This window comes from Oryctolagus cuniculus, chromosome 3, assembly GCF_051225735.1.
Source record: "Oryctolagus cuniculus isolate XC-2025 breed Fujian yellow rabbit chromosome 3, ASM5122573v1, whole genome shotgun sequence".
In the NCBI taxonomy this organism is placed as follows: domain Eukaryota; kingdom Metazoa; phylum Chordata; class Mammalia; order Lagomorpha; family Leporidae; genus Oryctolagus; species Oryctolagus cuniculus.
In genome coordinates, this window is record NC_142869.1 from 12,947,155 (window position 1) to 12,963,384 (window position 16,230).

A 16,230-nucleotide genomic window follows, 5' to 3' on the forward strand; every position below is an offset into this window, starting at 1 on the left:
ATCCCTCCCCTTTCCCACTCCCTCTCCCCTTCCATTCACATCAAGATTCATTTTCGATTATCTTAATATACAGAATTGACTGGACCATTTTTAATACATTCATTGACTTGGTGTTGAGAAGCTTCCCAGTGAGCAGGAAGTGCTAGGTTTAGGATTCTGACCTATCTGTGAGGGACGTTCAAACATTCATAGAAAACATGTGCTACACAAAAACTATGCATGAATTTTACATGTTTTGAATTAAAATTTTTTTGCATCAGCATAAATATCTTTTAATTCTGTTTTTTTGTGAACATATTGTAGTACCTTCATACATCTGATAGTTCCCAACGTCAGCAACAAAGCATTTGTGGTGAACATGATGTCAGTAGTTTTCTATGAATGTAGTTTTTGAACTTGACATGTAGGGGAACAGAGGTGGGGAGTGGAGAAAACAGGGTGAAATTTCTTTTAGCTGCTTCATTTCAATGATTAGGCTTGGCCACAAAGAGTAACCCCAACCAAGAGGAAGACCTGAACTAGCCCAAGGGCTTCATGAAGCAGAGAGCAGAAGCAGTTCAGTTCTGGAGTGGAGGGAGCAAAACCCAATGCACTTGGAGGAAATATTTATTTTTTGGGGATAAGAGCTCACCTCAGGATGACTCAAGGTACATTCCTCAAATGGATGCAGGCAGAGGACATGCAAAAAAAAGGCTGGTCCCGAAGAGCAGGAGGGGACTTTCTCTGAAGTACCTGGCAGGTGCAGGATAAGAAAGAGGGGGATCTCGAGCAAGGACGCCTACAGGGCTCCTTCCATCATGCAGTTTCTACTGCTTTGAAACAGAGGAGTTGAACTCTGACATATCCTCATTAGATTATCAAGGTAGCCATCGTCTCGGGGCTGCAGGCTGTTGGTGAGCAGGAAAACATCACGACTAGAAAAAGTCAGTCCTTGAAGAGTATTGTTGGTGTGGGGTCTTTGAAGCTTAACTTCCAGAATCAGCAGGCGTGAATGAAGAAATGGTAGAAGGGATATGCAAGGTCCCTGACGGAGTCCCACCAGTATTTGCTACACTGCTTTTACCCAGGTATCTCTGGGACTGACTGAGGAAAACATGAGAGCCGAGAGGCCACAGTTCTGCAGGTGAAGGCTGTTAGACCTATGTAGCTGTAATGTGAGTGCATTTATATTTGTAGGAAGGCAAAGTCGATGCGGTACACACAGATCAAAGAATTCAGAGCTGGAAGTAAAACTGGGTCATCTGTTGAGCACTCTTCATCATTTGGTAATGAAGATGCAAAAAGAAGAGGAAAGATAAATGATTTGCCAATGACCAGATATCCAACTAGTGGCAAAACAACTATGAAAATTCAAACTTTCTGATAGCAAATTATTTTTCTATCAATTCTATACATTATATAAGAATATAAAATTTTTGTAATTTAAGGACTTGCCATTCATGCCCTGTAAACATGTCAAGGATGCCATTCTCTCTGTCATATAGTAAGATAGAGCTTTGACACTATGGCCTTAAAATTGTGGCATTCTGTATACTCCTGATCATATTGTTATATTACTAAATATTATCCCAAAATAAGATTTACAAGCATTTGTGCGCCTTTATCACTGTCTCTTCTGGTAACATATGAGGTCAAGTTGCTGATGCACCGGAATGGGTGATAAAATATCCCATGTTGCTTTTTCCTTCTTAGGACATATTTGCTAGAATAAATACCTCTGTTCACTTTTAGAAAATAGTGCAGCCCGTCTCTAACAGTCTGGCTCATTGCTTTCTTGAGCTTTTATAGAGCTTGTTACATAGCTCATCAAATTAATTTCCTTTAAAAGCTAATTGTGATGCAATGGTGACTTCTGCATCCCACGTGGAAGGTGCTGAGGGAAACGATACCTTAGGCAGCCTTAGATCTTGCAATGCAGCTATGGCTTCATATATTAAGGCCAGTGGCTTGCTCTGTGCAGAGCAGAAAGATGTCAAAGTCTAGAGTGTTCTGGGCCATGGCCAGGGAGGAAAGGCCAGAAAAGTAACCCTGAGTGACCCTGACATGCCTGGTGCAGGGCCACATTCCGCTCAAGGTGAGCCTGGCTTTCCTGTGTCCAGCCATCACATGGAGAGAGGGTGTTTTCTGTGGTGTCAAGCCTATTCTTAGGCCTGATTCAAAGAGAACACATCAGGTCATTGGAAGTAGGTTTGGAAACAGGATACTGATTTGAATTCCAAATCTGTCACTCGCTCTAAGATATTATCATTGAGATATGGCAGACCTCAGCTTACCAACTTTATATTATAGAGTATGAGAATATAATGAAAAGCTATGCTAGAATATTACCAACACATATCTATATTTAGACTGAATCCATAAATGGCTTGCTTGATACTGGGAACTATATGAGCAGCAGAAATTTAGAAATCTTTGCTTTGGTACAATGTCAACTTTCTAAACTTCTTTTTCTTTCTTCTATTTTTTCTCTCTCTAAACATACTGTATTATTTTTTTTTTACTTTATTTGGTAAAAAGCTTTTAAATAAAGCACATGGGTTAAGATCTCAGTATGAAAGTCTAAAAAATTAGTTTCAGGTCTTATAGTTAAGTCTTTGATCCATTTTAAGTTGATTTTTACATACAAAGAGAGACAAAGTCTAGGTTCATTCTTCTGAGTATGGCAGTTTGGCTATCCAGTTTTCCCAGAAACATTTCTTTCTCTTTTTTTTAAAGATTTTATTTATTTTATTTGAGAGGTAGAGTTACAGACAGTGAGAGGGAGAGACAGAGAGAAAGGTCTTCCTTCCTTCCCAAATTGCTGCAATGGCTGAAGCTCTGCCAATCTGAAGCCAGGAGCCAGGCACTTCTTCCCAGTCTCCCAAGTGGGTGCAGGGGCTCAAGGACTTGGGCCATCCTCTACTGCTTTCCCAGGCCACAGCAGAGAGCTGGATTGGAAGAAGAGTAGCCGGGACTAGAACCGGCGCCCATATGACATGCTGGAGCAGTGATCGGAGGATTAACCCACTGCACCACGGCGCTGGCCCCATCTTTCTTTTCTTTCTTTCTTCTTTTTTTTAAGATTTATTTATTTATTTGAAAGTCAGAGTTACAGAGAAGGAGAAGCAGACATAGAGAGAGAGAAAAACCTTCCTTCCTCGAGTTCACTCCCCAGATCACCACAATGGCCAGGGTTGGGCCTAGATGAAGCGCATGCACTTGGAGCTTCATCTGGGATTACGACATGGATGCAGGGGCCCAAGGACTTAGGCCGTCCTCCACTGCTTTCCCAGATTTTTCTGCAGGAAAATGGATTGGAAGTGGAGCAGCCTGGACCTGAACCAGGGCCCATATGGGATGCTGCTGCTGCAGGTGGTGACTTTACCCACTATGCCACAGCACTGGCTCCCAGAACCATTTCTTGAAGAGGCTGTCCTTTTTCCAAGGTATGTTTTTGACACTCTTGTCAATAATCTGTTGGCTGTAAATGTATGGATTCATTTTGGATTCTTTATTCTGTTCCATTGATCTGTGTGTAAACTTTTATCATAGTTCCATGCTGTTTGGGTTACTCTAACTTTGGGGAATTTATTTACACTGATAGTGGGAATGTCACTTACTACAGTGATCATGGAATACAGTATAGAAGATCCTCAAAAAAACTAATAACAGGACAAACATCTATATTGAAAGGAAAGGAAATTAGCAAACCAAAGTGTTACTTGCATTGTCATGCTGATTGTACCACTATTCACAATAACCAAAATACGGAATCCACCAAGTGATAGATGAATATGTAAAGCATATGTATACACAAAAGAATAATATGCAGCTATAAAAAGGATTAAATCCTGTCATTTGCAGCAACATAGATAGAACTAGAGGACATTATATTAAATGAAATAAATCAGACATAGAAAGACAAGTACTGCATGTTCTTATATATGGAAACTGAAAACTGGATTTCATAGAAGTGGAGATTAGATTAATGGTCACAAGAGGCTGAAGAAGATAGGGTGGAGAGAGGTAGAGGGAGGCTGAATAAGGTGTACAAAATACACTTACATAGAAGAAATAAATTCTAGTATTAGCATAGTAGAATGACTATATTTCCATAAAAATTTATTGTATATTATATAAAAAAAGATGGTTCTTAACACAGAGAAATTATAAATGTTAAAAAATAGAAATGTCAATTAACCTTATTTAATGATTACATATTTTACATATGTATTATCACAATGCATCATTTAAATATATGCCCTAATATGTTAATAATAATAAATAAATAAATAAATAAAAGAAGCCTAATACCACAAGAAGCAATTAGTCAAGCTCGGCTCGGAAAGTTAGAAATCCCACAGGAGAAAGACTCATATTTCTTTTGCAAATGAATGGCATGAAAAAGGGGTAAAGGAGAAATTGTTAGAGATTTAGCCATAGGAGAACAACTGCTTAATGGGTAGGGGGTTTCCTTTTATAATGATGGAAATGGTTTGGTAACTAGATAGATTTGGAGGTTGTACAGAATTGTGAATGTAATAAATGCTTCTGAATCATTTACTTTAAAGTTATAATTCTATATTATGTGAATTTCACCTTAATGAAATGGAATACTTAACAGGAAAAAGTAGGGAGAAATGAGTTTTATGGAGAAATGAATTTTATATCTAATAATCAACAACAAAAATTTAACTAATATTCTTTATGAAGATGGGGGTTTTATAATATAGTTTGGAATATATTTCATAGAAAGTATTGAAATTACAGAAACTTCTCAATTTGATGCAATCCCAATAGTTGATTTTGGATTTGACTGCCTGTGCCTCCAGGGTCTTTTCTAGGAAGTCTTTGCTGGTGCCAATATCTTGCAGGGTTTCTCCAATGTTCTCTAATAATTTGATGGTGTCGGGTCATAGATTTAGGTCTTTAATCCACGTTGAGTGGATTTTTGTGTAAGGTGTAAGGTAGGGGTCTTGCCACATGCTTCTGTATGTGGAAATCCAGTTTTCCCAGCACCATTTATTGAATAGACTGTCCTTGCTCCAGGAGCTGGTTTTAGATCCTTGATCAAATATAAGCTGGCTGTAGATGTTTGGATTGATTTCTGGTGTTTCTATTCTGTTCCATTGGTCTATCCATCTGCTTCTGTACCACTACCATGCTGTTTTGATTACAACTGCCCTGTAGTATGTCCTGAAATCTGGTATTGTGATGCCTCTGGCCTTGTTTTTTTTTTTTTAACTTTTATTTAATGAATATAAATTTCCAAAGTACGATTTATGGATTACAATGGCTTCCCCCCCATATCGTCTCTCCCACCCACAACCCTCCCCTTTCCCACTCCCTCTCCCCTTCCATTCACATCAAGATTCATTTTCAATTATCTTAATATACAGAAGATCAGCTTAGTATACATTAAGTAAGGATTTCAACAGTTTGCTCCCACACAGAAACATAAAGTGAAAAATAATAGATGATTTTTTTTAAATGATGATGAAATCAGATCAGACCTATTGTCATGTTTAATCCCAGTGAGAGTCAAGTTGGGAGTTGATAATTTCTTTCTTTCTTTCTTTTTTTTTTTTTTTTTTTTTTACAGAGGATCATTAAGTAAAGATTTCAGGTTTGCACCCCCATAGAAACACAAAGTGAAATATATTGTTTGAGTACTCGTTATAGCATTAAATCTCAATGTACAGCACATTAAGGACAGAGATCCTACATGAGGAGTAAGTGCACAGTGACTCCTGTTGTTGACTTTACCAATTGACACTCCTGTCTATGGCATCAGTAATCTCCCTATGCTCCAGTCATGAGTTTCCAAGGCTATGGAAGCCCTCTGAGTTCTCCGATTCTTATCTTGTTTAGACAAGGTCATAGTCAAAGTGGAGGTTCTCTCCTCCCTTCAGAGAAAGGTACCTCCTTCTTTGAAGACCTGTCTTTCCACTGGGATCTCACTAGCAGAGATCTTTTGCCAGAGTGTCTTGGCTTTCCATGCCTGAAATACTCTCATGGGCTTTTCAGCCTGATCCGAATGCCTTTAGGGCTGATTCTGAGGCCAGAGTACTATTTAGGACATCTGCCATTCTATGAGTCTGCTGAGTATCTCACTTCCCATGTTGGATCACTCTCCCCTTTCTTTATTCCATCGGTTAGTGTTAGCAGGTACTAGACTTGTTTATGTGCTCCCTTTGACTCTTAGTCCTTTCATTATGATCAATTGTGAACTGAAATTGATCACTTGGACTGGTGAGATGGCATTGGTACATGCCACCTTGATGGGATTGAATTGGAATCCCCTGGCATGTTTCTAACTCTACCATTTGGGGCAAGTCAGCTTGAGCATGTCCCGAATTGCACATCTCTTCCCTCTCTTATTCCCACTCTTATGTTTACCAGGGATCACATTTCAGTTAATTTTTAACACTTAAGAATAACTGTGTATTAATTACAGAATTAAACCAGTCATATTAAGTACAACAGACAAAAAAACTACTAAGAGGGATAATGTATTAAGTTGTTCATTAACAGTCAGGGCTATGCTGATCAAGTCACCGTTTCCCATAGTGTCCATTTCACTTCAACAGGTTTCCTTTTTGGTGTTCAGTCAGTTGTCACCGATCAGGGAGAACATATGGTATTTGTCCCTTTGGGACTGGCTTACTTCACTCAGCATGATGTGTTCCAGATTCCTCCATTTTGTTGCAAATGACTGGATTTCGTTGTTTCTTACTGCGGTATAGTATTCTAAAGAGTACATATCCCATAATTTCTTTATCCAGTCTACCGTTGATGGGCATTTAGGTTGGTTCCAGGTCTTAGCTATTGTGAATTGAGCTGCAATAAACATTAGGGTGTAGACCGCTTTTTTGTTTGCCAATTTAAATTCCTTTGGGTAAATTCCAAGGAGTGGGATGGCTGGGTCGAATGGTAGGGTTATATTCAGGTTTCTGAGGAATCTCCAAACTGACTTCCATAGTGGCTTGACCAGTTTGCATTCCCACCAACAGTGGGTTAGTGTCCCTTTTTCCCCACATCCTCGCCAGCACCTGTTGTTGGTAGATTTCTGCATGTGAGCCATTCTAACCGGGGTGAGGTGAAACCTCATTGTGGTTTTGATTTGCATTTCCCTGATTGCTAATGACCTTGAACATTTTTTCATGTGCCTGTTGGCCATTTGGATTTCCTCTTTTGAAAAATGTCTATTGAGGTCCTTGGCCCATCTCTTAAGTGGGTTGTTGGTTTTGTTTTTGTGGAGTTTCTTGATCTCTTTGTAGATTCTGTTGTACAAAATTGCTTTAGCTATTCGAGGTCTTCTGTGTTTCCATATGAATTTCAGCATCATTTTTTCTAGATCTGAGAAGAATGTCTCTGGTATCTTGATTGGTATTGCATTGAATCTGTAAATTGCTTTTGGGAGAATGGACATTTTGATGATGTTGATTCTTCCAATCCATGAGCATGGAAGAGTTTTCCAGTTTTTGGTATCCTCTTCTATTTCTTTCTTTAAGATTTTGTAATTCTCATCATAGAGATCTTTAACGTCCTTGGTTAAGTTTATTCCAAGGTATTTGATTGTTTTTGTAGCTATTGTGAATGGGATTGATCTTAGAAGTTCTTTCTCAGCCATGGCATTGCCTGTGTATACAAAGGCTGTTGATTTTTGTGCATTGATTTTATATCCTGCTACTTTGCCAAACTCTTCTATGAGTTCCAATAGTCTCTTAGTAGAGTTCTTTGGATCCTCTAAGTAAAGAATCATATCGTCTGCAAAGAGGGATAGTTTGACTTTTTCCTTCTCAATTTGTATCCCTTTAATTTCTTTTTCTTGCCTGATGGCTCTTGCTAAAACTTCCAGAACTATTTTGAATAGCAGTGGTGAGAGTGAGCATCCCTGTCTGTTGTAAGATAATACAGATTTGGGACTATTTATGTTACTTAGCTTTAAGTTTCAACTATTAAAGCTTACAGCATAGTAAGCAATGTAAACTATCATCCATTTATTCAATTTACTGTGTATTAAGTAACCCTTATGTGTCAAGTTCTAAGTGCTAGTCATATATTTATGAAGAGAAAAATAAAGCCCCTGATCCTGATAGTATATATTTAACTACTTGTCACCATATCAAGTTTATGTGATGTAGGCAAGTAATAAACAGTTAAACAAATAAATGTAAGCAGATTATGATTAATATTCTGAAATTGGCGAATAAAACATCTGTCTGCACCTCAATGTTTATTGTAGCTCAATTCACAATAGCTAAGACATGGAATCAACCTAAATGCTCATCAACAGAAGACTGGATAAAAAAATTATGGGATATGTACTCTATAGAATACTATACAGCAGTAAAAAAATGAAATCCTGTCATTTGCAACAAAATGGAGGAATCTGGAAAACATCAAAGGGACAAATATCATATGTTCTCCCTGATCTGTGACAACTAACTGAGAACCTAAAAGGAAACCTGTAGAAGTGAAATGGACACTATGAGAAACTGTTGAGAAATAGCTTTCTACTTTATTCCTTTTAGTATTCTTTTTTGTTCTACTTAATACCATTGGTTGAACATTTTAATTAACACACAGTTACTCTTAGTAGTTTAAATTTAACTGAAAAGTGATCCCTGTTAAATATGAGTGGGAATAAGAGAGTTCAGCACATGCTCACCTGGACTTACACCTAATGGTAGAGGTAGAAATGTGCCAGCGGATTCCAATTCAGGACCATCGAGGTGGCGTGTAACCGGCACCGTGGCTCACTAGGCTATTCCTCCACCTGCAGCGCTGGTACTCCAGGTTCTAGTGGGTTCTAGTCCTGGTTGGGGTGCCGGTTCTGTCCTGGTTGCTCCTCTTCCAGTCCAGCTCTCTGCTGTGGCCTGGGAAGGCAGTGGAAGAGGGCCCAAGTGCTTGGGCCCTGCACCCCATGGGAGACCAGGAGGAAGCACCTGGCTCCTGGCCTTGGATAGGCGCAGCTTGCCGGCTGTAGCGGCTATTTGGGGGTTCAACCAACGGAAGGAAGACCTTTCTTTCTGTCTCTCTCTCTCACTGTCTAACTCAGCCTGTCAAAAAAAAAAAAAAAAAGTGGCATGTACCAATGCTATCCTACTTGATAAAGTGATCAGTTTAAGTTCATAATTGATCATAATGATAGGATTAAGTGTCAAAGGGATCACATAAGCAAGACTAATGTCTGCTAATAATAACTAATATAATTAAAAAGGAGAGAATGATCTAACATGGGAAGCGGGTACATAGCAGACTCACAGAATGGCAGATGTCCTAAACAGCACTCTGGCTTCAGAATCAGCCCTTAAGGCATTCGGATCTGGCTAAAAAGCCCATGAGAGTATTTCAGGTGTGGAAAGCCAAGACACTGTGGCAAAAAAAAAAAAAAAAAAAAAAAAAAAAAAACACCTAAATGAAAGATCTTCGTGAGTGAGATCCCAGCGAGAAGAACGGGCCATCAAAGAAGGCAGTACCTTTCTCTGAAGGGAGGAGAGAACTTCCACTTTGACTACGGCCTTGTCTAAATAAGATTAGAGTTTGTGAACTCAAGAGGCTTTCATAGCCTTGGCAGCTAATGACAAGAGCCTTGGGTGATTACTGATGTCATAATTAAGAGTGTCAATTGTTAAATCAACAACGGGAGTCACTGGACAACTACTCCCCATGTAGGATCTCTGTCCTTAATGTGTTGTGCTATGGGAATTAATGGTAAAACTAGTACTCCAACAGTACTTTATACTTTGTGTATCTGTGTGGGCGCAAACTGTTGAAATCTTTACTTAGTATATACTAAGCTGATCTTCTGTATATAAAGATAATTGAAAATGAATCTTGATGAAGAATGGGATGGGAGAGGGAGTGGAAGATGGGATGGTTGCAGGTGGGAGGCAGGTTATGGGGGGAAAAGCTGCTGTAATGCAAAAGTTGTATTTTGAGAATTTATTAAATTAAAGTTAAAAAAAGAAAAAAAGGAAATAGAGTGAAATGACAGACATTTATCTGGTTAGCAGATGCATCTTTAAACTGGATGATTACCAATGGCCTTTTTGAAGAGGAAGAGGTTTTGGAGCTGAGACTTGAAAGAGAAATTAGCCCATCTTGTTAGGAGACTGTATTTACATGACTTTTATATTTTTGATTACTGAATTTGGGGAAGTTTTCAACCACAGTAAACCTGTACTGTTTCCTCTAGCTTCTCCTGGAGTGCACACTCCAGATAATAGAATATGCTAGATTATGATTCATAGACTAATCATCTCTTACTTTAGTGGATTATTGCTTATATATATATTTTTTCACAGGCAGAGTAGATGGTGAGAGAGAGAGAGACAGAAAGGTCTTCCTTGTCCCTTGGTTCACCCCACAATGGCTGCTGAGGCTGGCTCGCTGATCCGAAGCCAGGAGCCAGGTGCTTCCTCCTGGTCTCCCATGCGGGTGCAGGGCCCAAGGACTTGGGGCATCCTCCACTGCACTCCCGGGCCACTGCAGAAAGCTGGACTGGAAAAGGAGCAACCGGGTAGAATCTGGCACCCCAACCGGGACTAGAACTCTGTTTGCTGGTGCCGCAGGCGGAGGATTAGGCTAGTGAGCCGCGGCACTGGCCGTGGATTATTCCTTAGAAGAACAGGGCTCCATTCTCTGAGAAGCCAGGCTAGTATCTGGACACTGGGAGGGTTTGATGTTGTTTTAATAAATGAATTAATGGATGGAAAAATTTGAAGTCCCTGAGCAGGTTTTTTCTAGTCATCGTTGTCCACTACTTTCTGGTTACAGGCAAGCCCCAAAGGTATGGTTACATTGCACATTATTGCATAGAAAAATAGTTTGGTAAAACCCATACCAAAAGTTTATGACAGGTATCACCAGATTAGGAGACGTTTCCAATGATTTATAATAATTGATTTTCATTATATATACTTCTTTTGATTTTATAAAATTATAGTGCCTCATATATTTTAAGCATTCAAAGGTACTGATTCCGTGTTAGAACAGGAACTTGTGTATCGAGTGACTTAAACCTCAGTTATTATATTGAGAAAACTTCTCCTGATTCCCATGCCTGCTTGAATGATTCCACTTAGGGTATTTTGCTGTTCATCTAATGTTAGCTCTGGGATGACAATGACCAAGTTAATTATGGTCTAGCATGGCTCGTGTTTCCTTCACTGATATATAAAGCATTTTGTTACAAGGTAGTTTTTTTACTATATCTTTACTCCCGTTTATACTACAGGGCAGACTGAAGTCTCAAGAACTCCAATGGAAGAAGGAAGAAAGTAGCATTTTCTCTAGATTCAAATTGTTTCATTTTTACACTATTGAGTGAAACTCACTAAATGTTTCATCCTTTCACATCTCCACTACTGCAGCAACTTCCTCGCTCTTTTCTCTCCTCCAGCCTAACCATCATTATCACTTCTCAGTATTATGAATAATAATGTTCGATTTTAGAATGTGAAGGTTGAGTTTTAGCTGTAGCATTCGTTGATAATATGGTCTTTAGAAAATTCTTAACATCTGAGTGTTAAGATAACTTGAAGATGGATTTTTAAGACTTAAATAATTAACAAGGTGAAAGATAAACATTGGTTGTATTACTAAATTATTCTACTTCTTACTTTAAGCGCTGTATAATTATCCTTTTTACCCATTTTTCCTACCATTCTCCATTTTTCTAAGTGAAAAGTAATTATGGGGGCCAGCACTGTGGCGCAGTGGGTTAAAGCCCCAGGCCTGCAGTGCCAGAATCCCACATGGATGACAGTTCGAGTTCCGGCTGCTCCTCTTCTGATACAGCTCTCTGCTATGGCCTGAGAAAACAGCAGAAAATGGCCCAAGTGCTTGGGCCCCTGCATCTGTGTGGGAGACCTGAAAGAAGCTCCTGGCTTCAGCTCAGCTCAGCTGTGGCCGTTGTGGTCATTTGGAGAGTGAACCAGTGGATGGAAGAGTTTCTCTCTCTCTCTAGCTCTACCTCTCTCTGTAACTCTATCAAATAAATAAAAAGAAATCTTTTTTAAAAAAAAGTAATTATGAAGCTTGCAAAATCTCTCCTATACCCCACCTATGTGAGACCCTCCCATATTGGAAGCTCTTACTACTTCAGTTCTTCCTGATACAAAAAAGTTATTCTACCTAATCTTGAAATGGAGCAGGTAGTGCAACCCAGGCAACAGAACAAAGTGGTGTTCTCTAACCTAAATGTTATCAGTAATGAAAGTGACGCCAACATTTCAGCCCCTTTAAAGTTTTCAACTTTTTCAAATGTGGAGTGAGGAAAAGCATCAGTGTTTATTGGATTATTTTTCTAAGAAGAAACAATGGGAGCTTTGAGCTTTCTAAGGAAGAATGAGATTTTTCACCTTACTTCCAAGTTAGCATGATACCTTCCGCAGTTTGATGGATGCTGGCAGAATACACAGGTTCCTGGGTTAGAGACAAAACATGATACATCACTCACAGAAATACTAGAACTACGTAGAAATACCGCTCCTCTGGCAGTCCACACCGCCACCCTGCTCACCATGTTGATTGCTGGTCGTTGATACCGGCTCAGGTATGTGCAAAGCCGGTTTTGCCTGGCAAGATCAAGATCAGCATCATCGCTCCACTGGGCACAAATCCTCGGTGTGGACCAGCGGCTCCATCCTGGCCTCGCTGTCCACTTCCAGCAGACGCGGACCCGCAAGGAGTCCGACTGGTCTCGCTCGTCCATCGTCCACCACAAAGCTTCTAACTAGAGGGCGAAACGAGGTGAGACTGGGTGGCTTTGTTTTTGCTGTTGTTTGTTGTTTGCTTGTTATATTTTTTGTTTCAGCGCTTTGGACTCAGGTTTTAAAAACTGGAATGCTGGAAGTGAAAACAGTCAGTTGGAGAGCACATTCCCAATATTCTACAGTGTGCGCGAGGACTTTGTGCATTGTTATATTGTTTGTTTATTTTTTTAACTTTTATTTAATGAATATAAATTTCCAAAGTACAGAATATGGATTATTTTGATAGTCATCCCAAATATCATGAGGTGTCGTGTGACAAGAAGTCCTCTGCCTCCCGCCCCTCCCCCCAAAAACTCCCCACTTCTCCCAAGGGAGATGGCAAAGTCCTTGCCTGGTCCACTCAGGGGAGGAGACAGCATCACTTTTGTGTAAATTATGTAATGCAATTTTTTAAACCTTCGTCTTAATTTTAAAAAATATTTTCTTTTATTTGGAATGATAAGCCATAATGGCACCCCCTTCCTTGTTTGCCAACTTAAGATGTATGTCTCTCTGGGGATGGGCTGAGGTGTGGAGGTATGCAGGGCTTACCTGTACACTGACTTGAGACCAGTTCAATAGAAGTGCACACCTAAAAAAAAAAAAACCACCACACACAACAACAAAGAGTGCCACATGAGGCCCACACAGCAGTGCATTATTTTACCAAAGAACCTGACCTATACGCCACACGATTTCTGTCTTTCTAAGCTGTTTGCTCTAGAAGCATCCTTGCAAAGATAGGAACAAAAGCAGTCAGTGCCTCTGCTCACTGTGTGTGTAGAAAAATAAGAAACCCTGAAGAAAATTGTCTCTCTACAAACTGGACTATGATATTTCAAGCAAGATAAATAGCTTAAATAAAGATCTGAAGAGAGAAAATATGAAGAGCATCATATCCTAGAGTTTTGAATGAGGCTAGAACAGATGTGAACTATGTTGACATCAACAATTAATAATTTTGTTAATAATAGTGTTTCCATCAATAATCAAATAGTTTCCATGAATAACTCACGGCTCATGGAAGAGCTTCTAATAAGTGAATTTGGTTCATACTGCTATGATTTCTAATGAAGTCTAAATTAATGTGGAAGCAGGACCAAGGCTAACTTTCTTAAAAGTCCATGCCCAAAAATGGGTAGCTCTATTCTGAGGTTTGAGGAGTATGTTAATCACTCCTAACTGCTGAGAAATTAACGATATACTTGGGGCTAGATTACATCGAGTAAATTTCAGAAATAAAAATAAGATGATGAATAATGAGCTAGAATTAGAAAATGCATGAGACCAATAACAATAGAAACATACAATTGCAAAGCTTACCAGATATTTTACTAACCTTGGGAATGATGATCTTCAAGCAATTTCACTAAAAAATGGAGAAGACTGGATCTGATGAAATATCTGTTTTTGTTTTCCATCTGGGGAAAAAACTACAGATAAATTAATTGGCCTTTTTAATATCTAATTCTCTAATGTGTTTTACTTAGAAACGTAAATGCTTCCAGTTTTGTTTCGTTGGTAACTTTCTTTTCATCTCTGTTTACTTCACATTTTCTTATCTTGGAATTACCCCATGCCAAAAGTATTGCGAATCCACATTAATACATACCATCTGGAACACCCTTCTTAAGTAGAGAGAAGGGAAAAAGTGAGGGCTGACGAATTCAACTCAGGGCCCCCGTCCAACATCTGTAATACCCTCTCCGTCCAACCAGGCATATGGGATGCAGAAGTCTTACTAGATCTCATCTGAGTGTCGATCGCTCCCTGCCTTTTCCACAATGAAAGCACTGCTACTAGTCAGAGGGTTTTCTGGGGTAGTTCAGGAAGTGGTGAAATTTCAACTATATCTTTGAAATTAAATAGTTTTAAAAATAAAGCATTTTTCTTTCTGCAGCAAGCCATGAAATGGGAAGGAAGATTCAGTAAAACCAAAAAGGAATCATTGTTCAATCACAAAGGAGTATTATTGACTACAGTTTTCTAGCACTAGCGATGGCTTGATCCACCTAAGCAATTTGGTAGGCAAACAGGAATTATGTTTGGATCATACAATTCATGCAATGTCTGTTATAAATGTACTTTTAGTGTAAAGTAAAATTTAAAATCCAAATAGAAGTGTGGTATTCTTGAGAGTGACAAAAAGTAGTGTTATAAGAGGAGCCATATGGATAATAACATGGTAGATGGGAAAAGGCTACGTTAGTAAAAGAATTGGCTTTTTCAATATAGACTGGATTATAAATATACATATTTAATTCCACAAGGAAAACTATGGTTTAATTAATGTTTTAGCAAATGAACACATATTCTGTATTTGATGAACAATTTTCAAAAGATGAAAGTGTCTGTTTTTTGCATATATTTACTTGGATGAGGTTTCATAGAGGATTTGAACTCATCCAATATTATAATAGAGTGAAGTTAGAACCATTTATACTTCTGAAGTCCGGATTCCCCTGGACTCCCATGAAAAATGGCTGGTAGATGGGAAGGAATTTATTTCAAGTCAGAAAATAGGGTTAATTCTGTTGAACCAGATCCCCACCAATTCTACCTGTCTTGGATTAGGATTTTATTGTTGGCAGGAAAATCTCCTCCTTCACATGCCAGTATTTTTTCAAAAGTATTCTAAATTTTCATCATCATAGAGGCAGGTAGGAAAATAGTTGTTGTTCTCATCAGGGAAAAACTTAATTCTATATCACAGACCATCTCTTCTCCCTTTTGGAAAGGTTTGAGACAAGGTAGTTGGATCCAGTTGGAGCAGAGAGCTCATATCAAGACAAAATAACATTCTCCAAAATAAAGAGGAGAACAGTGCATTCAGCTAGTTGATTTCTTGTTCTTACAGCCATGTAATTTATCTGTTGTAGCAGCAGTAGGCATGATTCAACATACTACAAAGAAGCATTATAAAGTTTTTTTTTTTTTTTCCATTTTAACTTTATTATGTGGCTGGGTCACTCCTGAGAAGCAAAGCCTGCTCCCGTGAGTACATGAGTTAGCCATTATACTGATATTTGAATTTCAGAAATATGAGCTAATTAAGTGTCTTTATCATACAGGAAAAGAAATGTGTTGAGACTTATAAACATCCTTTGCAAATTGATGTATGATTTAAATAGATTTGTCTAATTATTTGCCCTGCGTTCTTTTCCTCTTCTTCCTCCTTACACTCCTTATGTTCCCCTCTCCCTGTTTCTGTTTTTCCTACAGAAACCTGTTGGGAAGTTATGTAATCAAAGCAGTGATGATTGAATCGTAAGTGCCAATCTGACTTCATTTTGACATTGAGAAACTACACAAAGGTGGTGGTTAGGTTTACATCATGCCAACTTCTTCTCCTCCTGCTATTGCTCCTATTTTGTTATTTACCACTTGTGAGCCTTCCTGTTAATTACTTAAAATCTTAGTCCTTCTCTAATTAGGAATACCCAATCTCATTATGTAGTGGAAGCTTTAAATGAGATAGTATATGTAA

The 16,230-nt window shown here is 38.8% G+C and overlaps 1 long non-coding RNA gene across 1 annotated transcript; it reads right to left on the bottom strand.

Annotated features, from left to right (window-relative positions):
• Positions 1–11,917: 11,917 nt before the first annotated feature.
• Positions 11,918–14,177, bottom strand: LOC149127262 (uncharacterized). Its single transcript, XR_016231166.1, has 4 exons — positions 14,083–14,177; positions 13,296–13,335; positions 12,512–12,724; positions 11,918–12,414 (listed from the first exon to the last, which is right to left on the bottom strand). It is a non-coding gene; the product is annotated as an uncharacterized LOC149127262 (long non-coding RNA).
• Positions 14,178–16,230: the final 2,053 nt, after the last annotated feature.